Consider the following 24,731-nt stretch of genomic DNA (forward strand, 5'->3'; position numbering starts at 1 on the left):
CAAATAACTATCTTTTAATTTATCTGTCCTAAAATCTGGGTTTTCACACATCAAGTCTTTTTTTTTTTAAGATTTTTATTTATTTATTCATGATAGTCACACAGAGAGAGACAGAGAGGCAGAGACACAGGTAGAGGGAGAAGCAGGCTCCATGCAGGGAGCCTGACGTGGGATTCGATCCTGGGTCTCCAGGATCGCGCCCCGGGCCAAAGGCAGGCGCCAAACCGCTGCGCCACCCAGGGATCCCCACACATCAAGTCTTAAAGCAGAGCACACCTGTATATCCTTCTAGCACCTCTCACCATGGGTTAAATAAATGTTAGTCTCCTCTCTTCTTAACTCCCAGAAAGCTTTTTATTTTTATTTTTATTTTTTTTTAAAGATTTTATTTATTTATTTATTCATGAAAGACTGAGAGACAGAGAGAGAGAGAGAGAGAGAGCCAGAGGGAGAAGCAGGCTCCATGCACCGGGAGCCCGACGTGGGATTCGATCCCGGGTCTCCAGGATCGCGCCCTGGGCCGAAGGCAGGCGCCAAACCGCTGCGCCACCCAGGGATCCCCCAGAAAGCTTTTTAAAAGCCTCTCCTATTGATATATAACATTCCACCTTGGAGTGTAGAATAGGAATCATCAAACAGCCACTCAACTGTGCTGCTATAGCCAGGAAGGCAGCCTGAAAGAAGAGAATTGAATGGGTATAGCTGGGTTCCAATAAAACTTTATTTGTGGACACTGAGATTTGAATTTCACACAATTTTTACATGCCACAAAGTTTTACTGTTCTGATTTTTTTTCCCCTAACCACACTTAAAAATATAAAAACCATCTTAGCTCATGGGCAAAAATAGGTGATGGGTGGAATTTGGCCTGCTGGCCATGGTGTGTGAACCTCTGATACAGAAGCTTTTATTTGTATCTTGCCTGTCCTAGTAGTCTGCAAACTTCCTGAGGGGAAGAGCTGTGGCTTAGTGAACTAAGTGTGGGTTTAGGAGTAGATGGGCCTGGATTTAAGTCTAGGATGTGCCATTCATTTTCCAAAGGTCCTGTTTCTTTATCCATTAGACAGGAGTGACCACGTTGACTTCATGGGGATGTTGTATATTCATGTGTGTAAAGACACTGGCTCACAGTAGGCATTCCACAAATGGTAACAGGTGTTGGTGTTATTTATTCTTAGATTCTCTACAATATCCAACCAGTGCTTAGTAGGCACTTAGTAAATATTAAGTGAATGAAAACATGATGAGCAACCTGCCATCAGAGAGTTACAACTGTAATGGGTTTCCTCAGGGCAGGGACAGCAGACTGAGGACCCATTTACAAGGACAAATTAATTTCCCACTCAAAAGTGCCCTGACTTTTCAGCAAACTCAGCCAGATAATAAAACACACACCCGCACTAAAGGTCTGATTTATTTAATCCAACAGAGGGCAATGGTGCACCCCAAACCATCGGTTCTGTCCTGTAACTCATTTTTTTTGCGTCTTGAGTCCCCACAACCTTTATCTAGACAGGTTTGGTGATTGTCCTCCTTTCTTTCGTGTGTTTTAAGGCATGTATACTTGATCATTTCAAGGAGTCCAAAGCCCATACAATACAGAATGGCTCTGCTGGGCAAGAATTGGAAATCATCGGCTCCTACTCCGTATCCTGCTGCTTGAATTCCCTGAGTAGAGGTGGTCCTGTTCATCTCAAAGTGACTAGTCCTCACTCCTGGCTTCCATTCTAGGTTAATGATTGATTTCTCCTGAAACCCCTACTGCGTGTTTTTCTTTTTTATCTGAACCCTACATCTGTGGTTGGAGACTTTTTGCCTTAGTTTATCACCTTTTCCTGAGTGTTGAATATAGGAACAGGACACTGAGAGAGGTCATAGATGGCCCTCCTTGAAAATTTGTAAGCTTAGGTTGGACAACTACCTATAATTTACCTGTCGGCTATTGCTTAAATATTCTCCCAGAGACCCAAATCAATCTATTCCGGAAAAGGCAGTAGAAAAAAAAAAAAAAAAAAAAGGAAAGAAAAAGGCTGAGCATGGTCAAGAGATCAAGGGCTGGCCTTTCTTCAATTTGGGTTTTCAGATGGCAAGATTTTTGCTCTATTCTAAACCAGTGGAATCCCTGCTTACAGAATAGCTCTTAATCAGCTGGCCATGTTGGAAATGTTAACCTTCTTGCTGAATGTCTAACACGGTGTACACATTTCTTTACTGTGCCTGCTCTTGAATTACTTCTAACTCATCCCTGGAGCCTTTAAAATAGAAACCCAGGGCAGCCCAGGTGGCTCAGTGGTTTAGCGCCACCTTCAGCCCAGGGCATGATCCTGGGGTCCGGGGATGGAGTCTCACGTCAGGCTCTCTGCATGGAGCATGCTTCTCTCTTTCTCTTTCTCTTTCTCTTTCTCTCTCTCTCTCTCTCTCTCTCTCTCTCTCTCTCTCTCTCGTCTCTCATGAATAAATAAATAAAATCTTAAAAAAAAATAAAAAAATAAAAACCCAAATCCTATTCTAGTAAGATCCTCCTTCTGGTTTCTCTGGAGACTCGGATCTGTGCCGGCAAGTAGAGGGTAAAGTGGCAGTTGAATGATGGCAGCACCAAGCTTGCAGATAGCCACGTACTTGGCAATGGCGATCAGGGGCCTCTGCTTTCAAAGATTGACAACCAGCAGCTCCCACGCTCATCTAGACCTCCCCAGTCAGAGCTGCAGGACCATTTATTTTTAGGTGCTGGACCCCAGGGGGGGAATAAACAGCCTTCTCAGGACGACCTGGCCTGTGTCCACAGGTGTTCTCTCCATGGCATATAAGCATTTCTAACTTTATTGCAACCAAAGTATGCAAAGACAAGTAGAATATACTCCCCAAACCATTTCTGGGTGGTTGGCTGAGATTTTAGTACCCTCTAAAAGCCTCCATTTTAAATGGTTTTGCACACATGAGACATTCTTATTTTCCTCTTGTCCCTAGGTGACTCGTTATTTCCCCCTCCAAAGTCCCCTAGGAGGCATAAACTCTCCTGGCAGTACCGGCGGGGCAAACTCAGGCAACTAGAGGGGCTGTCTGCACCCCATCCCAGAATAGCGATTCCTCAGTGGCTGACCTCTTGGTGCCAGTCTTGGGGACGCAAGGAAGTGGCTTAGGAAGAAGCCTGCGGGGTGTGCTCCATTGCGCCTGCAGTTGTCTTGCCCATGTATCAGTCATCCTCTGGCTGCTTCGCTTCAACAGAAAACAGCAACAGAGCTGTCTCTGATGACAGGTAACTAAGGGGTAGTGGGTCCTGGGGCGAGAGTTGAGACCTGGGGGCACTCTCTACCACTGCACCTCCTGCCAACCCTCTCCCGACTGCTTAGAGTTTCAATCTACTCGTTGGCCTTGCCTTGATGTCTTCCTATTTTCTGAGTGGGTACTATCTCCTCAGTTAGGAGGCACTTGTCTTTAGGTTTGGAAGCCAAATAAATATATTTCAAAGACATATAGACAAACTTGATGCAACTGGAGAGTCCCTCTAAATCCCTTATATCTTCATTTAATCAAATTTCTGTTCTGTAGATGCCTACTAGTCGCTGTGGATTCGGGAGCTCTCACAGGTCTCAGGGATGTTTTCCTCTTTTTAAATTAGCTCCTCTTTTCCTGCTGAAGGTTTGTTTGTTTGTTTGTTTTGGGTTGGGAAGGGAGGGCAAGGAGAAGGGAGTAGAAGAAGGTGGAGACAAATGAGGGGGGGATTGTCCCTGTGTGGGTCCCCTCCCCTGCAAATGAGAGTCATTTGCTCTTCCTCCTTCTGTTTTTTTTTTTTTTTTCATCCTGCTCTTTGATAATCAACACCAGTCTGGCACATTAAATGAAACTTTCTTTCTTTCTTTTTTTGTACAATTTTTTTTTTTTTTTTTTTTAAGATTTTCTTTATTTATGAGAGACCCAGAGAGGCAGAAACAGGCAGAGGGCAGCCCGGGTGGCTAAGCAATTTAGCGCCACCTTCAGCCGAGGGCCTGATCCTGGAGACCCGGAATCTAGTCCCACATCAGGCTCCCTGCATGGAGCCTGCTTCTCCCTCTGCCTGTGTCTCTGCCTCTCTCTCTCTCTCTCTCTGTGTCTCTCATGAATAAATAAATAAAATCTTAAAAAAAGAAGAAAAGGAAAGGAAAGGAAAGGAAGAAAAGAAAAGAAAGAAAAGAAAAGAAAAGAAAAGAAAAGAGAAAAGAAAAAAAAGAAAAGAAAAGAAAAGAAAAAGAAACACAGGCAGAGGGAGAGGCAGACTCCCCACAGGGAGCCTAATGCAGGACTCAATCCCAGGACCCTGGGATCACAATCTGAGCCAAAGGTAGACGCTCAACCACTAAGCCACCCAGGTGCCCCCATAAGGTCTTAAAAAAAGCAATCTCTACACCTAAAATGAGGCTCAAACTTCCAACCCAAGATTAAGAGTTGCATGCTCCACCAACTGAGCCAGCCAGGTGCCCCTCTTTTTTTTTCAAGGTCAAAGCACGTCACATAAAATTTCACCTGTCCTCAAACTTTTTGTAAGAAGAATAACCTTTTCTTTCAGTGGACAAACTCAAGCAACTTCTATTCTTTTTTCCCCTAACTTGCCATTCTCTGCAAGGTGAGGCTGCCAGCCATCGCAGAGGTGCAGGGGCCTGGCTGGTTTCAGATCTCAGTTCAGCTGCTTCCTTGCCAGTGCAGGGGGAGTGTGTGTGTGTGTGTGTGTGTGTGTGTGTGTGTGTGTGTGGACCTTAGGTCTTCTGTGCCTCAGGCTCTACAATCAAGGATTCAGATAATAATCCTCATTTCCAGTTTGTCCGGGGACAGGGTGTGACCTCCCGGCCCATCTATGGAGTCTGACAGTTCAGTGTCTCTCCAATAATTTCTCATCTATCTACTCTCCTTTCTTGTAGAGAAAACAGTTTCAAAACCATTTTTCAAAAACCCACCAAGCCTAGGAACGCCTGGGTGGCTCAGTGGTTGAGCGTCTACCTTCGGCTCAGGGTCCTGGGATCGAGTCCCGTATCGGGCTCCCTTCAGGGAGCCTGCTTCTCCCTCTGCTTATGTCTCTGCCTCTCTCTCTGTATCTTTCATGAATAAATAAATAAATAAAATCTTTTAAAAAAATCCACCAAGCCTATGCCTCTTTCCAGCTTTTTAAGTCTCAAGTTTTCTTCACTTGCCCTGGGGCGGCGGGGGGGGGGGGGGCAGAAACACTGAGTTCTCTCTACTCACTGTAAAGTTCTGGCTGCAGTGATTTCAGAAGATGGGACACACAGCATGTTGTAATCAAGACTGTCTCCTAAGTAGAGAGAAAAGGCAGCACGAACCAAAGGGCAGTGGGGTGATGGAAGGCTGAGCAACAGAAAACTATTCTAGCTTCTAGGCTTTGCCATCTGCCTGGAGCTCAGTGACCGCGTGGCTTTCCGTAAAAGAAACCCCAGGACAGCTACCTGGGGGGCCCACGGGGCCCACTCCTCACCCAAATCCAGAGACAAGAACCAGCTGGGACTAAGTTTCATGTATCGATGTGATCTATCACGGGCCAAGGGCTTCCCATGCACTTTGCAACATGATTATGACTCTGATCATTATTACTCCTACGACCACGACCGCCACACACGTTTTATAGCTGGGGAACAGGGGAGCGATTACCGTCCATGCCCCCTGTTCTTTCCTTCTGCACGATGCCCCTGCCGGTACCAGCAAAAACGAAAAGTCCTGCACTAGTTCAGGATAATTACTAACGAGCTCGGGGCCCCCTGAACCTTCCTGGGTGGCTGTCCTTCAGCCAAGAAATTGATGGGCACAATTCTCACGTACCCACAAAATTCAAGGCCATCATTCCTTGGTCAAAGAGGCAAAGCCTGCAATAAACCCGGCTGACCTCCGACCAAGCCATCTTGTGCTTTGAGGCCACTGCAGATAATGGAAGCAATCTCAGTGAATAAACCTACGTGGGGCTGTCCTTCTCCTTGCCTTTCCCTTCCGTTGCTCTCTCTCTCTCTTGCTGTCTTTCAAGGTCACGGGTCTCTAACCTCTCCCACCATCAACATTCCTCACCAGCTAGTCTGCTTCTGTTCTGACCTCTCTCTCCTTTCTCCTCTGAATGCCAGTGACTTACCGTGAATCTAGCGAGAGCAAGTGTACCTCAGGTCTTTTGTTTTCACGTCTCCTACACTTTTCTTATTGAAATGACACCGTGAAAACAACAGCGACAGAAATGAAACAGGAAGAGCCCACCAAGCCCGCCGGAGCTGTTCCTTCCAGCCCCACTCTGGCGCCAGACTGAGATATCTTGCCATTTTCTTGTGTTACCCTGATTGTTCCCTAAAGCAATGAAACACCATGAATCCTGTTGGTGAAATCCAAACAAGAATGAAGCATTAAAGATAACACGCACCCCCCAATCAGAAATGATTCAGGGAACCCTACAAGAAGGGCAGGAGGGTTGATGGTGGATATGAGTGGAGGCAGGATGGAGACGTACAGACAGACATTTTACAAATCTCCAGGCTTCTCCTCCCCTCCAACCCCCACCCCCCATTCACTTTCTAATTTCTATTCACATCATGATTTCTCTTCAAATATATCACCAGGGGTTTATGGTGCCTTCATGATCTCTTTTCCTCCTCTTCCCGTCTGTTCACTGTTTATTGATTTGGTCTCTGAACACTTGGCTCATTTATCATATATATATTTGAAAGCCTCCATCTTCTTGCTCTGTGGTCACCAGGGCTGTAATATCACTCCCAAACGTTACCGAGTCAGCTCAGCACCCTCTTCCCCCCCTCACTGTCTGCACTCAGTGCTATCTTAATTCTTATTTGGGCAGAGGACAAAAGCAAATGACTCTGTGACCACACCTGCTTGTCACTTTTACTTATATTTCCAGGCCCCCACTTATTATTGGTATGCAGGTTATTTTTTAGTTCGCTGGTCTCGAACCTTGCAGAAGTGGACCTTAACCCCTGCAACAGTTTACCTGGCTTCATTCGATAAGTCCACCCCTCGAAAGGGGGAGGTAAATACGTTTTTAGATATCAAGTCACCCCATAGAGGTACTAAAAAGTTGCCAAGAGAAGAGATGTTGCCCATTACTTTCATCAGATGAATAGTTATCATATTCTTATCTCTTTTTTTTTTTTTGAAATTAAGGTCATAATTAGAGTTTGCTTGAACTGAGGAACACCTGTATTTGCTTTGCTTACTGTAGTCTCTTTCTTTCTAACTGCCAGTTTTGATCCCCAAAACTCTTAGATTGTCCAAGTTGAAGATGACCCAGAAAGTTGACCCAGTCTTTCCTTAATTTATTGAGATGATGGGGACTGGGCACAGGGAAGGTGGAAGTGGAAGCAGCTTGGTGGCTACATTGAACCAAACATCTCACTATAATTTTCAGTCCAAATTCTACCCTAAGGAGAAATAAAAGAGTTGAGTGTATGAACGAATCTCACAATACCCCAATTCTTGTTTCTGAGCCTGACTATCCCTGGGTCCTCCACCACCTTCTGTGGGACGAGGCTCAGACTCCTTGCTCTCCTGGTCATTTCCTTCACACAACATCACCAGAACATTCGTTCAATGTTCTTCTTAAAAAAGTGTTACCTAGAAGTAAGTCCAACGTTCAAGAAATGGTCTGAGCTGGGCTGAGTGGAAGACACTATTAAATCACTTTCTCTGTGCAGCAGAGCTTTTAACAACGCTTGACTCTGTTGGCCATTCGGGGTCCGGCAGCCAAGCCTTGGGACAAAAGCACAAGGGTTCCTTGGCGTGAAGAGGGGTCACTCCAGGCCTCTCCACTTCATTTTTGCGAGAGGCTTTTGGGAGCCCAAATGGGAGGTTCAAACTTAATCTTTTTGATTTTGATCTTGTTTTGGTCCTGGCCGTCAGCCAGCTCTGCAGTCCATGATTCAGCTGGAGCACAGATTGGTATTCCTCCCCTCTGGTCTCTCTCCCGACTCTTGTCTCACAAGCAACCTTAATGCCTTTTTGGTCTTTATCCATAATAAATGGAACATGGGCTTGGAGTCAGATGGAGTTGAGCTTGCGTCCTGGCTCCTTCATTCACCAGCTGTGAGATCAGAAGCTCACTGGTTACCTCTGAACTCAGTTTCTTACTGAATGACTCCCTCCAGATTGACATGAACTCATCAGCACCCTCTGAGCATCAGCTCTGAACCCACCAGATTAAGTAGTCATCATTCTTCACGTTTTCTTGCGTTTTGTTCTCTAGGGTCTCGTGAAAAATGCAACCAAACGCCTGGCTGAGATCAAACTGGGCCGTGCCTGTGGCCCTTTCCTTACATGGCCGTCTGATAACCTTATAAGAACAGGGTTCCAGGGTCATACTTGGGGAAATGCCACGTGGAAGAAATTCACCTTTTCACTCACTTTGCCTCTTTTGTGTCTTCTGTTCCCCATTCCTTGTCCACCTTTCCCGTCTGTTGTGTTTTCTTCTATGTCTTTTAAATAGGCTGCTGTCACCTTATCTGAGAGTCATTTTCCCATTCAGAATTCATTGATGCCATGTTGTCATGCTACCTCCTAGATCCACTCAAGACTTTCCTGTTGCCATTTTGGGCCTTAGCAATCTCTTCTCCATGACATCTCTCTAAATAGACTTCAGAATACCACACACCCATGCAATGCAAACATGCCTCAGGATGCTTTCTCATTATTCTCTAAGCACTCCTTCTGCATCCTCACCTCTGCACTGGTCCTCCTTCCACCACCGAACTCAGGCTGCTATGTACAGTTGTGCAGGCTGTTTACTGCACAAGGGCCTGTGGCTGAGGTTGCAGTGGAGACAGCCAGTGCTCTTCTCTTAAGCTTTGAGTCCTGATGTGGGGCTGCATCTAAAGTTAGGGACATACTTTTCTAATTTAAACGAAGGCATAGGATCTGACTTCAACTGCCCCTCCTAAACCTTACTTGGGGTCTGCCCTTGTCATACCCTAAACTCTCATTCTCTCTTTTTCTTCTGGGGGACTCAGCATATCTACCCCTTGCTTGGTGCTGCTGCCACATTCAGTTACATGGGCAAGCACCTGGCCTTTTGGAGTCCAGCCACCAGAGTTCAAATCCTAGCTGCACCACTAGCTACCTGAGTGATCCTGACCAAGTCATTGAATCTCTCTGAGTCTCATTTTTCTCATCTTTAAAACAGGAATAATAATAATAATAGTACCTGCCTTAGTATTCTCGTGAAGATATTTGAATATTTAAGACATCCATCCAAAACACTTAGTATGGTGCCTGGCATATAGCAAGCACTTCATGCCTGCTAGCTCCTGCTACTTTATGCCTATTCCATGATAGCTACCGATGGCTGAGAGATGCAGTGCCTCTCTGGAAAAATCAGTGAAAAAAAGTACTAGTATCTTGCTAGATAAAGTACAGAATGCCCAGTTTAATTTGAATTTCAGACAAATGTTCTACTATAAGTTTTCTAGCATAAGTATATCCCCAAATGCTTACCCTGTCCACATAAATCTCATAGGGGTAAATGGTGCATTGTTAAGAATAATGGCAAGGAGGGCGGCTCAGGTGGCTCAGTGGTTTAGCACATGCCTTCAGCTCAGGGCATGATCATGGTGACCTGGGATCGAGTCCCACATCGGGCTCCCTGCATGGAGCCTGCTTCTCCCTCTGCCTGTGTCTCTGCCTCTCTCTCTGTGTGTGTCTCTCATGAATAAATAAAAATATTAAAAAAAAAGAATAATGGCAAGGAATCATTTGACCTTTCCACCCTGTCCTCTCTGTTCTGCCCACTGCCTGCCATCTCACACAATGCTTGCTCTACAAGATCTCTGACATAAAGACTGGGGAGTGGGCCAACTTGTGTCATAAGACTCCAGATCTTGGAATGAAGCCTTAGGAGTTCCTAAGAAGATTATGGTTTGCATGTAGAAGTGCATATTCTCTCATTCATGTATGGAATGAGCCACAAAATGTCATACTTCCCACCTTCTCTGCTTTTCGTGTGTTATTTGCTACTTTCCATGTTGTGTGGACCAAAAGGCATGCTCTTCCTGTTCAGCATTCTGGAATACTACGTGTTTGGTAAGTGGGTCTGATAGATTGGAATTTCTGTTTCAGTAAGTGAATTTTCTTGTAATCTGTATTTGTGATAAAACAGGAATCCTCTAAGCCTTCTTATGTATTCAGATGTTTCTCTTATAATTATTCTGGCATTTCACATTGTTATTCTCAAATTCACTATCTGCTTTCTCATATCTATAACTTGTCAAATTTTTCCATGCTTGGCATTTGCACCACAGTAAAAAAACTACTGGGCACCGGCCCCAGTGAATTATTAGTAGTCCCATCACGTAGTCACCAGCTTGACATTTACTTGTATTATCCATGTCTCTAGTCCTGATGACAAATAATCCTTGACTTGGTTGCTGATAGCTCATCCTTTTTTTATTTTTAACTATGATTTGTGCTTTTCTAGAGCCTGGCCTCTTCCTGGAACCACTGTGGAGGAAGCTACTGAACCCCCAGCAGTACCTAATGTGGTTCTGTTCCCTTTGTGATCTTCTCTTTCTTATTCTCTTTCATTTCAAATCCTCCATTACTGACTCCTTGTCCAGATTCTTTTCTCTCCCAACTCTGTCTGCATGGCCAAGCAGTGGCAATTTCTCCTTGGTCTGGTCTTCACATTTGCTGCTGCTTGACCTCACAGGGCTTTCACTTTCCTTCTCTCTCTCAGGAGTATCTCCTATGCTTCATGCATGTGCTCAGCAGTCATCTCCTGGGCCCCACTATGTGTCAAGCATTGTGCTCCACATGGAAATCCAGAGTGGATTAGAGAGGTGGTCCTAGACCGTAGCTGAGTCCCAGTTTTGAAGGAAAGACAGAGAAGTTGACCAAACAAATGAGATCAGTGTGGTAACAGAGCCAGACCTCAGTGGTTGAAGAATCCAGAGGAGTGGCTCCTAATCCAGATTGGGATGGGTACAGGTGCAAGAGGGGCCAGGGGGCCCTTTCCAAGGGAGATGAGTCTTATGGACAAGTAGAGGGCATGTACATCATCAATGGAGGGAATGATACCTGTAAATAGTTTCTGTGGAGTCCATTGTGTTCATTATAACCACCGGGGATTGGCAGGAGGTGGGCTTGGTGATTTGGGTGGAGGCAGGTCATGGATGACCTTGCACAGCATGACAAGAACATTGGACTTTATGCCACAGGTGAGGGGGAATCTATGAAAATGTTGATAACATCTGCATTAGGAAATGTTTAATCTGGTGGCAGTATGAAGGATTGGGGGGCAGGGTGAAACTATAAATGAAGAAACCACTGCAGTGGTCTTGGCCAGAAACCACAAGGGCCTGAAATACGACAGCGAGAGACTATGCTCCTTCCCTCGAGCTTGGGCTTATGTCTCAATAGTAAGTGCTTTACATGTTTTCTCATTTAGTCTGCAGGATCCTGAGGAATAAAACCTGTTGTTCTATCCATCTGACGTATGAGAAAAGTGAGGTGCAAAGAGGTTAAAAAATTGTTCAAGGTCACATGTGTCAAAAAGTGGTGGAGCCAGGATTCAAATTCACCAGGCGTATTTAACTAATTTTGTGCCTTGTCTATTACTTTGACCATCTGGCAATGGCTAAAAGGCAGAGAAGAGTCAAGAGCAGCACTCTCCGACAGAAATATGCAAGCCACAACTGTGAGCGACACATGTAACTTTAAATATTTCAGTAACATATTTTAAAAAAAGGAAAATTATTTTTAATAATTTATTTTACACGACATATCCCAAATGCTATCATTTCAACATGAAATCAATATAAAATATTACTGAAATATTTTGTATTCTTTTTTCTGAACTAAGTCTGGTGTGTATTTTATAATTATAGTACATCTTGACTTGGAGCAAGCATATTTGAGGTACTTAAAAGTACACATGTCTAGCAGCTACCATATTGACCAGCATGGGTCTAGAATGAATGGCTCTCATATTTCTGCTGTTGTAGAATGTGCCAATATGGTAGATGGTGGTAACATTTTCAGAGACAAGGCACTATGGGAAGAAAAGATGATTTGGGAGGACTTTGAAATGCTTGAAAAACATCCAGGTAGAGATTCCTAATCAGGGGTTGGATGCATAGGTGTGGCTCTCAACATAGAAGTCTGAGCAGACATATAAATGCAGAAGCTATTCCCATATAGATGATTATTAAAACCCAGGCTTAGAAGGAAGTCAACATGGGGGCGATTATGTCCTTAGAGTAAGCTCTGGAAACACACGTAAGGGATGGATGCCTTGTGTAGGTAAAGGAATTCATTTGTAGGTATCTCCTCTTGAATGGGAAAGAAAGATAAAGTGTGAATGCAGAGGTAAGTTTGTGTAGGTAAAGAGGGTGAAGAGAGACAGGAAGTAGGCCTTCTAACCCAATGTTGGCAGGAGTTCTCTTGGCTTTTCTACATTTTTTCTCTTCTACAGAAAAACGAGCACTTTTATAGCTGACTGCTCACAAAAATCTATCTGGAAAAAGGGGAAGCAAACAAAGCAAACAAAGAAGAAGAAGCAAACAAAATGTAAATATTTGTTCAGCCAAGAAGTAAAACCAAAATGAAGACCCATCTCTCCCAATTGCTATCCCATACTGTCTCTCTCCTTAAACTTTCTGTTTTGGAATAATGATAGAGCCACAGGAAATTGCAAGAATATTACAGAGAGATCCCCTGTCCTCTTCATCCTCTTCCCAAGATTGACATCTGACATCACCATGGTACAACATCAATACCAGGAAACTGACATTGGTACAATTCTATTAACTGGAATTCTACTTTTTTCTTTTACCACTTCCTAGCGGGAAGCACCCTGACTAAAAAGAGTCAAAATGAGGCAAGATGTAATGTCCAACCAGGTCCAGAGCTTTATGTGTTCAAGAGGTTTTATGCCTGTAACTAAATGACATGCATCAAATATAACACCTAAATGCCACCTCAATGCTCAGGTCAAAAATTCGTTCTTAGAGTGATCTGTAACTTGTACCAACATTATGTGGTCAGACCAGACTCTTCACTATCTGTTTGGCTTCTTGTTATAGAAAAGGATGAAGAACAGAAGAAAAGAACTGCTCTGCTGTCCCCATCAGGATCTGTAATGAGGACTGTATGACACTGAAGAGAAAGGGAGGTTGCTGTACAACCCAGGTCTCACTGACTACTGAACCCAGGCTCAGTTTCTGACAGGCAGTCTTGTTAGATGGCTATTTCATGTTTCATGCCCCCCCCTACCCCCCCACCCCCCGTCTACACAGCAGAAAACCAATGGATTAGGAGGGAGTTAGCATTCAGATGAGTGAGTCCATCCAACTTTCGAGCTGGGATTATTTCAGAGGAACTCACAGTATCCAATACGACAGGCTCCTCAATAAATGTGAGGGGTTTCATCGAACCAGCTTATCAAAAAAACAAACCCAAAGGATACAGGCACATTCCTCAAAAGCAGAAGCAAACAAAGAAAGAATCAAGAAACCTCTTCGCTTCAAGGAAATAAAAACCAGCAAGAGAAAATTAAGCCAACTTGAAGGGAACAGTGGCTGTCCATCAGCCAGGCTTCAGCCAAGGCAAATAATCCATTTATTAACAGAGGTGAGAGCTCCTCTGTATTTTTTCTCTAAGTGGTGATTTGTTAATCAGTAAATATGGAATGACTTTTTTTCCTCCCTTGGGTATAAATGAGTTCTAGTTCTCAAAAAACAATATATCTGGCAAGAGGTAGAACGTAGAAAAATGAAATGTTTTGTCCATTAAGATCTGAAAATTCAGCAAAACACTCATTTCTGGTAGCTGGGTGAAAATAATTTGACAATTGGCCTTGACAACTTCTGAGCAGCTGAAGAAGGAAAAATTTAGCAAGAACAGGCTGGATCAGGATGGTCAGATGCCTTCAGGCTGAGTGATCTCCACAAATTTATTTTGTGCATCTACACCTCCCCTTACATTGTCACGTACCATATCTGTGCTACCAGTAATATAATAGTTCGTGTCAAATTTGAGAAGACAGGCTGAGGGCAATTCACAGTTGTGAAGTCCAACTATAGGCTGAAGGGAACAGGACAGTGGGAAGAGGTAGGGGAAGGAGGGTCCTTCCTCCGTCATAGCCCTTGGAAAGGGTCTCCTGCCCCCCAGGTGCTGAGCCAGAGCAGCATTCACAGGACAAGGGTGGAGGGAAGTAGCTGAAATCAACTCAGCTCTACAAGTGCTGTTATCAAGGTCAAGGGTGAGAAAACCAAAGTCATGTGCTTGATGGACTAGGCCCGCATTGACCGGAGTTGAAATTCAGCCTCAGTTCCTTCATAGACCTTTTCCCTTGACAGTGTGGTTTGGCCGTTTGTATCCGACCCAGCCATTTGTTTGGGGCTGAATAGATGCAGGCTGCATTTTTAAATCCTTGCAGATGCTTGAACAGACCCCGCTCTCCAGTCAGACAAGAATGCCACCAGATGTGACTAAACGTGCCTCCCTTTGGAGCCGTTTAAACGTGAGAAATCCCTCCCCTAAATCCCTCCCCTAGCAGTCCGCGGCAGGAAACTATTTTTATCAGGGTCTTTCAACCCCAGCTCCGAGACACATCGCAGATTTTCCTGCAAAAGTTCCAGCCCACAAAGAAATAAACCCCGTGCCAGACAAACTGATGCCCGCGGGCCGGGGGAGGGAAGGGCCGGGAAGCTCAGTGGAGGTAGTAGGGCAGGCGGGGCAGAGAGAAAACGTGACCCACGTGGCATCTGGTTTCTCTTCTCTCTTCAGCTTCCACTGAAGCAAAGGTGAAAAGGGGGAAGAAGCGAGGGGGGGAAGCAAGGAGAGGCAGGGCCCCTTCTGGGAAAAGCAATTCTAGTCTTGAATTCTCAACCCTGCCCACCTCCCAAGCCAGTGACCACTTTCCCCCCACGCACCAGGTGACGGAAATGCTCAGCCTGATCCAGGCTGGAGCCAGAAAAGGGGTGATGACGGCTTCTGCCTCATTCTTTCTGCTGTCTCCCTTCCCCCTTCCAATCACAATAAATATATTTATACTCACTTGATTATGGCAGCCAGACAATGCTCCCCTAATTGGCAGTGATCAGAGCACCAGAATTGCTTGGGTGAACCTGCTGTCTCTCTATCAGGCAAAGCAACGAGGGGCCACTAGGGCAGTCCCCATTAACAGTTTCCGGTGGAATCAAAAACCGTCCCCCTCCCAACTCGTGCATGGCAATGAATTTTCCTAACAGCTCCTAAGAGCCAACCCTTGAGGAACTCAGACTTACATGAACCTGCCCAGCATCGAATGCTTTTGTACATCTTCCCCACCCCCCAGCTCTACTGCATAGAAAAAAAACCCATAGCCACTTCCTTCTGCTGGAGGTTCTTTTGTTCTTTTACGTTTTTTCTTTTTTTCTTTTGCAGGCCTTATGGAGCTAACTGTCATTTTTGGTTCTTGGTTCTTTGTAAATTTCAGGGACATCTGGCACGCAGTTTACTGCATTTGCTCGCTCTGGTATTTGTAGATGCGTGTGCCGTCTCTGCTGCGTGTGCGTGTTAACATTCCGTGTGCATAATTTATGCACACATAATTTGGAACTTGAGTGCTTTGGTATATTTTGACATTTAAATGTGACTACCACAGTGCTGATCATAAGGAATTGCTTAATAAATGTTTATTAAATACATGAATGCACCAGGAAGGCAAATGTCATTCATTCATTCACTCATTCATCAGACATCCGAATGCCTGGTGTGTGCCAGTGTGTGGCTTAGAATGTGCTAGATGCTGGAGGTTCAGTGATGCACACCCACAGTCCCTGCCCTCAGGATGCTCACAGTAGTAGGGTGGGAGGCAGGCACATAAACAGGCAATTATAAGATATGGAGACACAGCGAGAGAGCCCTGTGCAAGGTGGCCTGGAGGGCTGAGGAGGGAGACCTCAGTCTACCTAGGGAAGGAGCTGAGGCCATGATGTGTGTAGAGGGGTTTCCTGAACATGGGGAGACCTGGCTGCGGCTATGAAGTATTCCAAAGGGGTAGCATAGCCGGTGGCAGGACCCAAGAAACAGCAGGGAGCAGAGAGCTAGAAGCCCCCTGAGGGTGTTTGGGAAAGTCCTGAGGCCAGGAGTTGACAAAAATGAAGTGGGGGCTCAGACAGGGGACTGGATCTGGCCCTGAGAACCTGGGGGCAGGGAGTAAAGAAAAGGAGCTTCAGTCACCTCGGTCGGGACTAAACATCTTCTGGATCGTGCCAGAATTTGTAGACACACACACCTCAAAGCAGAATTTGAACCTGCTTTGGAAGCTTTGCCGACATGCAGTCTGTCACGTCCCACACCCGTCACTGATGAGCTACGTGAACCAGAGCAAGGGCTGCCTTCTGTAGGAGTAAACTGAGGACACGGACTCTGTGGGCTCTAGGACTCCTCCCAGCTTGTATATAATAAGTTGCCTAGGGTCTCTGTGGCGTGTGTATAGACCACACCTGGGCCTGTTCCCTGTGCCACCCGTGGGGGCTCTGCAGGAAGGAGGCCATGTCCAAGCAGCACATGGTATCACCGGTGGCATCACCAGCTTACAGGGCAGAGACTGGCAGGTGCGATTCCGCAGAAACCCTTCAAAAGTCCTCATGAGAATGTACTGTATGATAAAGACATCCTACCGTTGCCAGCCTGGGTCAGGGTCTCATTATCTCAATTCTGAAGTACCCCCTATTAAATTCTTTTTTTTTTTAAACATTATTTATTTATTTATTCATAGAGACACAGAGAGAGAATGAGAGGCAGAGACACAGGCAGAGGGAGAAGCAGGCTCCATTCAGAGAGCCCGACGTGGGACTCCATCCAGGGTCTCCAGGATCACGCCCTGGGCTGCAGGCGGCGCTAAACCACTGGGCCACCGGGGCTGCCCACCCCCAATTAAACTCATAGCACGGATCCCTGCTTGATTACTTTTCTCTAAAGCACTGCTTAGCTTATAGCCTTTCTGCTCAAAAACTCTTACTGATTCCCCTTTCCTTATAGAATCAAGCACCAAGTTCTCGGAGTGACATTCGAGGCCGTCCTTAATCTAACCCCCTGCCCTATGTGCCCCATCTTCCCCCTCAGCCAGGGGACACCCTGGCAATGGCACCCATGAATATTCCTACTTCTTTGCCTTTTCTCCCTCCAGCCCTCCTACTAAAGATCCAACTCAAATTCAAGACCATCTCTCCTAGGAACGCTGTCTGGCTTCCCCGCCCTTTGCGGCATCCCGTGTGGCACTTACTATGTTGTTCATTAGTGACTATTAATTTCACTTTGTGGCCTGTGTCTTAGTTCACTGACTAATTTGTAAGTTCCAGAGGATAGGAGCCAAGCCTCACCCCCCACTCTTTGTAGTCTATGGACCTAGCTCAGCATCTTGCTCACGGAAAATAATTGCTGACCGTGGCTTTCCTCCACTATAGCCTCTAGGAGACCATTGAGTAAAATCCATGGGAAGCATGATTATTATTGTGTTATCATAGCTGCCGTGGCCCCAAGTTCTTTTTCTGCCTTCTTGGAAAATAGGAACCTTGGAGAGAGTGGTTTGCTGTAACCATTTTGGAATAAAAAGAATGTGAAACATTTCTCCTACGATTCATAAACAATATTTTAGAGGCATTCCTTCAGAGCTTAAAGTTCATCCAGGAATGAGCTATTTATTGCATGGATCAAAAGGAGCATATGTGCAATCCACCAGGAGGAATAATCACTCTGCTAAATTTAAAGGGGAAAATGATTGAACATTCCTGCTCAAAAGCAGAAATGGTTTAACATCACACGACTGAAGAGGAACATGAGTGACTTACTTAATTTTTGGCACCCCAGTGTTCGGTTTTTATTGTATATGTTCCATTGAGCAGCACACGGGATTTTTCACAAAAGAAAAACTGGCGTTAAATCAATAAGGAAAATCACCATTTCCTTACCGATCCAAGAGCATTTAAGGAAGCTGAGCTCTGCCAATATGTACAACTGTGCAGAATTTGTAACTGGGCAGTTAAAACCACCATCTAAGCTGGCAGCTGTGATTTTCCCAGAAGCAGAGCTTCAGGAAGAAAAATAGCTTTTAAACTTCAGTTCCATTTTTGCAAATTGGATCTGTTCATGAAAAACTGTTTTAAGTCCGGATTTCTTTCTTTTTTTTTTTTTCCTCCTCTCTCATTAGTAAAGGATGTGATTGTTTCTTTTTACCCATATGGGAATTCATCCATTTTCTCCACAAATATTTATTGAGTAGTTATCATGGTCAAACACTGTTTTAGGTGCTGGGGAATGCAGATTGGAACAAAAAAGGCAAAAGTCCTTAACCTTGAGGATTATCTCCGAGGGAGGGCAGATAATAAATAAGTAAACAAGTAGGTAGATAGATACTATGTCAGGCATAAATATGGAAATGATGCTAACATCTTATTGTACTTAAAAAATTAATTTCTAGAAAATTAAAAATGAAGACTCCCCCATGAATATTATCTTAGCTAATATATGTCAAATATATGAAGGGATATTTTTAAAAATAACTAGTGGGACTCCTAGGTGGCTCATGGTTGAGTGTCTACCTTTGGCTCAGGGCATGGTCCTGAGGTCCTGGGATTGAGTCCCATATAGGGCTCCCTGCAGGGAACCTGCTTCTCCTTCTGCCTATGTCTCTGCCTTTCTCAGTGTATCTCATAGTAAATAGACAAAATCTTAAAAAAAAAAAAAAAAAAAAAAAAACTAGTAAGGAAGACATATATTGTTTTTCCATGTGACGTTGACATTCCCTGCTGACTTTCAAAATAATGGGCAGCCTATGTCTCTACATGTTCCCTGGACCCCAGGCCCCAGTCCTAACAGCACCATGGAAGGTTCCCTGGTGATGTGGCACAGATTGTTCCTAGGTGTTTCTTCTACTTTGAAAACTCTCCTCCTCCTTCTCCTCATGCCTTGCCCCCCATTAATATGGCTCCAAAGTCACCCTCTCTGTGTAACCTTCCCAGGCCCACCAAGTAGAGCTGAGTTCCTCTCCCTCCTGCCCTAAGAGTATCCTGGCACCTTCTCCTGTCAAGGACAGATTCTAATGGAAGATTTTCGCAATGGTTTATTTACTTCTGGGTCTTCCTTCCCAAGCTGTAAACTCCTCCAAGTAGATACTGTCTTGTTTGTGATTTTATCACACAGCACAGTGCCTGGAATTGTAGTAGGCCCTTGACAAATACTGCATGAATGAATGAATGACCTATGGTCTTTTCTGTTTTGGCTTGTGCTGAGCTATGCAGTTGAGAACGAGGGGACTGTGGCAGAAGGCAGAGGAGAGCCAGCTGAACAATATGGTAAAGAACTCTGAACAATGGATTTTAAATATTTAAGCTCACAGGCTGCAGATGATAAGGAATTTCAAAATCAAAGTTTCCTAGATGAGGGATCCCTGGGTGGCGCAGTGGTTTAGCGCCTGCCTTTGGCCCAGGGCGTGATCCTGGGGATCCAGGATCGAATCCCACGTCGGGCTTCCGGTGCATGGAGCCTGCTTCTCCCTCTGCCTGTGTCTCTGCCTCTCTCTCTCTCTGTGTGTGTGACTATCATAAATAAATAAAAGTTTAAAAAAAAAAAAGTTTCCTAGATGATATTTCTGTGTGTACCAAATCTGGATGGCTGAGAAATTCAAATAAATGATTAAGCATGTAAAGCAGAACAATTAAGTAATGTGGATCATTTACTGCAGGAGAGAGACTTGAAGAGACTTAATAATGGTTCTTAATGAAAGGAAGGGATTGTATTCCAAGGACGGCTAAACATCCTCCTTCTGCATGCACACAAAAGAAGAAAAAAATGAGATCACAGTGCTACAAAATTTAAGTTAAAAACAGAAAAGAACTCAATTTCAAGTGGGTGACAGAACTCATTTCAAGTTACTATTACAAATAACTGGCATGTGTGGAGGGCTTACTCAGAGCCAGGCATTGTTCTAAACCTTTCCCCATGTGTTCTTTCACCCGATGCTCAGGACAAACCCATGCAGGTTAGTTTAGCTTGTGTTACTCTCATTTTGCAGGTGAGGAAGTGGAGGCACCATTACTGATCGTTAAGCAAGTCCCCTCCAACCCCCGGGGGGTGAGAGGGGCCGCACAGCTGGAAAATTGGTGGTGCTGAGATCCCTGGAGGGCTGTCTGACCCCTGAGCCCCTTGCTCTCACCTACTCTGCTCACTGCTTTACTAGGAGGCAGAACTAGAAGCCAGACCTTCCTCTCCGGATGGAGACCCCAAGGTTAGCTCAGTTAAGTTCCTGGGGCTCATTTAAATTTGAACAAGAAAATCCTTGACTACATAAACCGTCCTTCATTGTCAGTGCAACTTGCTGTCTCAGGGGCTTCACTACACCATGCGTGTGCACGTGCGTGTGAGTGTGTGTGTGTGTGTGTGTGTAGTGAAATTTGAATGCTGCTTTGCTTTGCTTTGTTCTAGTGAGTTGGCCTACCAGCTCCTTTCTAATGAGATGTTGAGTCGTTTTGTTTTCTGCAGTCTGCACACGCGGTTTATAGGAGCAGACGTAAGTCGAGTCAGATTGAGATGTTATGATTGTCGCTCCAGAGGGATGGAATTTACTCTCGGGGCTGAAAAGTCAGCATCTTGTTCCCTGCGATCGGTTCCAAGGCAACCGCGTTTCGCCTGCCTGGGGGCAGAAGCAGCGGGGAGGGCGCCCGCCGAGCGGGGCAGCGGGCCAGCAGCTGGGATGCGGAGCCGCAGCCGCAGGAGTCGGGGCTCCTCGGGTCCGCGGAGGGGAGCGCGCTCAGGGCCCGCGCTGTGCGCTGCGCTCCCCGCCGCGTGCGGGAGGCCTGGGGCTGGTTCGGGGGAACCAGGGCAGCCCAGTAGGAGCTCTGTGAAAGGGTGTGAATGAGTCACTACACTTTTCAGGTTGACTGAGATGACTTCTGTTGATTTTCTTCGAATTTAGATCTGTTATCAGTGTTCACACATGGGGCCTAACGGGAAGAAGATGAGTGAACGTTTTCTCGATAGTGCCTGGCCTTCGGGCAGGGTTGTGATAAGATTTGGGTTAAGATGTGACTCTGCAAGAATGTGTTGGTCAGCACGTGTGTCCCGGTGTGTGCCGAGGGCCTGGGGGGGGGGGGGGTGCTAATGTCCCGAGCTGGCAGGAGACCAAGGAGGGCGAAGGGTCCTGAGCTGGAAGGAGACCCAGGGGGGCAATGTTTTCTGAGAGTATACACAAATCGGCTGGGGTTGGTTCTTAACCATTTTAGGGCATCAGCAGACACTGCAACTTTGTCAGACTTTGAATCCATGGTCTGGGAGAAGCACTTCCTTTTTAACATTGGATCCTGACAATGACTAGATACAAACAAAGTATTGGTGCCTTGATTAAACAAACGCTTGGGTTCCAGAAGCTCATTGAACCTTTCTGGTCTCCGTTTCTTCGTCTTTACAATGGATAGGACAATGGTACCCACCCCCTTGGGTAGGGTTAGATAGAGGAATACAGGTCAAGTGCTTGGAGCGGTGCCTGCTATTTAGGTAGCATTAAATTTGTATTTATATTATTGCATATGTCTTTGTTCATAAGACTTCATACTTGGCAGAGGACCAACTCCAGTGCTTGTGCAAAATAAGGGTTTGGTACCTATTTGTTAAATGTTGAAGGAATTAAAAGAATCGATTTAGTGGAATACATGGATGGCAACCTATTCTGACTTTTCAGTAACCTGTAATTTGGGGGCAGACCAGGCATTAGATTTAATCTCCTATAGAGAAATATTTCAAAAAAAGTGCAGTGTTCTGCAATCAAACATCTATCTCTGCAGAAAAGTAGGGAATGAAGATGGTGGTTTTGCATGAAGATCACAATGGGAATGTCATGAAAAACAGTTGGTAATGGAAGGGCAGGTAACAGGGTCCATGACTTTCAACCAAATAAAGAAAAACATTTAATATAACCAGACACTTTAGAGCTGCAAAGTACATGTTAATTTTGAACCCACAAAAATAAATAAATATAAAAAACAGGAGTCAAATCTCTGACCTATATTTACTTTGTATTGATTTTCTACTAATGACAGCTTCAAGTTGAAATGAATAATTTAAGAAAATGGAAAGAAAATGAACAGTATAATGTTTTAGGAGCTGGTACAGTTTAAAAGTTGATATTGATAGTAGGTTGAATCATATGAAACTGCCACTTCTTTTGATGAAAAATGGTCAGACATTGTCAGTTTCATACAGTTCAGTCTAATATATTTAAGCTAACTGGCACTAATCAAAACACTTATATTACTTTGCCCTTTATTGCCTTTTAACTATGACTCTAGAACTAAATTGGCCAATTATATTTGTCTTGGCCCTTTTTGCCGCTCAGAATTTGCGCACAGTAGGTGCTAAACAAATGTTTTCTTAATTGAGTGCTGTTTTCCATTATTTTCTCTCAAAAATTAGGCATAAACTTCATTCTCCTGCCTGATGGCAAGACTGCCCTTAAAATGTAATTAACAAAGTGTTAGCTTCATTTCATGTTTCATGATTTAGATAAATCCTTTCTGTTCCTTGTTTGGGGCAGCGCTGGGAAGCTAATTAATACATTATTAATATATTGTAGAGGCAGACAAGACTCTGCTTGTGCACACAAGCCACGGACAAGAATAAATTCAGGTCAGATATAGTTTTGCAATTAAGGAAAAATGTTGTTATGATAATGAGAAATTACTGTTCATATGACATATCTCTGCACACTAAAACACATTACAGACTAATAAAGGAGGTGAATGGCAGGATCAGGCAAGCTTTCTCCTGAAGATTCCAGGCATTCAGGGCTCAGTGAGGGCATCAAAAGTGCCCTGCAATGAACTAGAAAAGATAACCTTTAAGACCCCCAGAAATGAAGAGCTTCGTTATTATTCATATAAGCTTTCGTGACAGTTGGGATTGATCCAAGAGTTAAGAAATAAACCAACAGGCAGCATGAAACGGTTTTCAACTCAGAAAATAAAAAGCTTCTTCTACTGGAAGAGATGGGCATGTTCAAGGAGGAATGCAAATAACCCATTAGTTCTATTACACCTGCTTGGGCCTCAGTTTTTGCATCTTGGTTAACTACCTCCTGGAGAATATTCATTCTCTATAACATCTGTTGCTACAAGGGTAAATGGGATCATGCCTTAAAATGAGATTCATTTCTTAGAGGGAAGAGCTAAAGCTCTAAAATGGATTATTTAGGTTTGGGTTGTCCCGGAGCTGTGAGAACAGCCACATTGCATAAGCAAGAGTTCTGAGAAGAGTTGCTTTCATTTTTCAAACAGAAGAACCACAATCCTCGCTCTGTTTGGATCCTTAGACAAATCAAATAAATGAGCAAAAGAGGGTTCATGAAATCACCAGTTTTAACTTTTCCCCCAATGCCACAGATTTTTCTTAGAGATTTTTTTTCTCTGAGTGTGGAGCATACACAATATTCTGTTCGGTTCGTGCTATCTAAAGAGATCCCAGCCTGAGGGGATGTGCTCCTACAATAATGTCTTAATGCTAATTACATTTTAGAATGGTTAGGGCAAGAATAGTTCCAAACATACTTGAGGTAATAACTAGTCCTATATCCAGAAGGTCAACAGTTGAATCAAAGAGAGAAAAAAAATGAGCATATCTTAAGAAAGAGTTCAAGTGGTTTTGTGCAAGAGCTCTCATTAAGTCTACAAGAACACTTAAAATACTGGTAGAGCTAGGTAATTCTATATTTCCCTTTTTAACTCATCGAAAGCCCCTGATTTCGGGGAGCTGTGTCTGAGAACAAGAAGCATCTGGCAGGTGAAGGGGAGAAAGTGTGTTGTTAAGGAATTGGCTGGAGTTTTAGGTTAGGGTCTGTGCCAGGACTGCAGTGCAGAGTTTGAGAGGGGAGGAGGCATGGACTGCTAATGAAAAAGCAGAAGTGATGCTAGAGAGTTTGGTATCAGATGAGGGCCCTGGGCCAAGCTCCTATTCAGTAACAACACGGCTTTAAGCTGTGATGACAATAAATCCCTCAAATAATTGTGCATCAAAATCACTATATGCAAAATTACAATCTGCTCTCATCAATGCAGTTTCCATAACAGTGTCGGAACTTTTCCCCATCTTCCCATTTTTCTGTGATTTCTAATGAACATAAAAGAGGAACAATTGGAAACTATACCTATTGCTCTGTGTTTTAAATAGCTGAAGTTATCTTTCACTTTGAAGTGCATAGTATTTTAATCTATTTTTAAAATATTTATTGCACACCAATTATGGACTTGGACAATAGTCATATGGCTAATCGTTTTAGAGAGGATTCCTAAAACGACTTTGTGCTCTGCCAAAGATAAAGTATTAAAATAACAAAACAGCTCCAGGATTTTTCTTTTCTTTTCTTTTTTAATGTGCTAAAAAGTGGTGCATTGCATTCTCCAAGGGCCCCTCACTCTGCTCAAGGAGATCCTTTCAATAAGGGTGTGATGCAATCTGGCACTGTGTGAAGCAGTCTAAGTAGTAACAATTTCAAGGGGGGCCACATTCAGAAGATAAAATACAACTAAGTTGGGATTATTTTTATAATTGAAATTACAGGAAAACTTTAGAGCTGAAAATCAAGTGACAATCAAAGTTACTCAACTCAGTAACCTTTAAATAGGATTTTCAAGTGTACAGAAAAGTAGAGACAAGAAGACATCTGGATGAACCCACCACTCCTACTAGAGTTCTTGTCTTTGTTACAGACTCTAATTGCTCAAGTAAAATCATTTCCA

The 24,731-nt window shown here is 44.2% G+C and overlaps 1 protein-coding gene across 3 annotated transcripts in view; it reads right to left on the bottom strand.

The window, feature by feature from the left end:
* The window catches only part of GRAP2 (GRB2 related adaptor protein 2), a 63,977-nt gene that overhangs the window by 25,445 nt on the left and 13,801 nt on the right, over positions 1-24,731 (bottom strand). The window contains exon 1 of one of the 3 annotated variants that reach the window (XM_025459237.3): positions 15,020-15,257. The exons of the other annotated variants lie outside the window; for them this stretch is intronic. The gene's annotated coding sequence lies outside the window, so the exon portion shown is untranslated. Of the gene's footprint in view, positions 1-15,019; positions 15,258-24,731 lie in introns of those variants that run through there. 3 annotated transcript variants of the gene reach the window in all.

The sequence above is a fragment of the Canis lupus genome, chromosome 10, assembly GCF_003254725.2.
Source record: "Canis lupus dingo isolate Sandy chromosome 10, ASM325472v2, whole genome shotgun sequence".
NCBI classification, from domain to species: domain Eukaryota; kingdom Metazoa; phylum Chordata; class Mammalia; order Carnivora; family Canidae; genus Canis; species Canis lupus.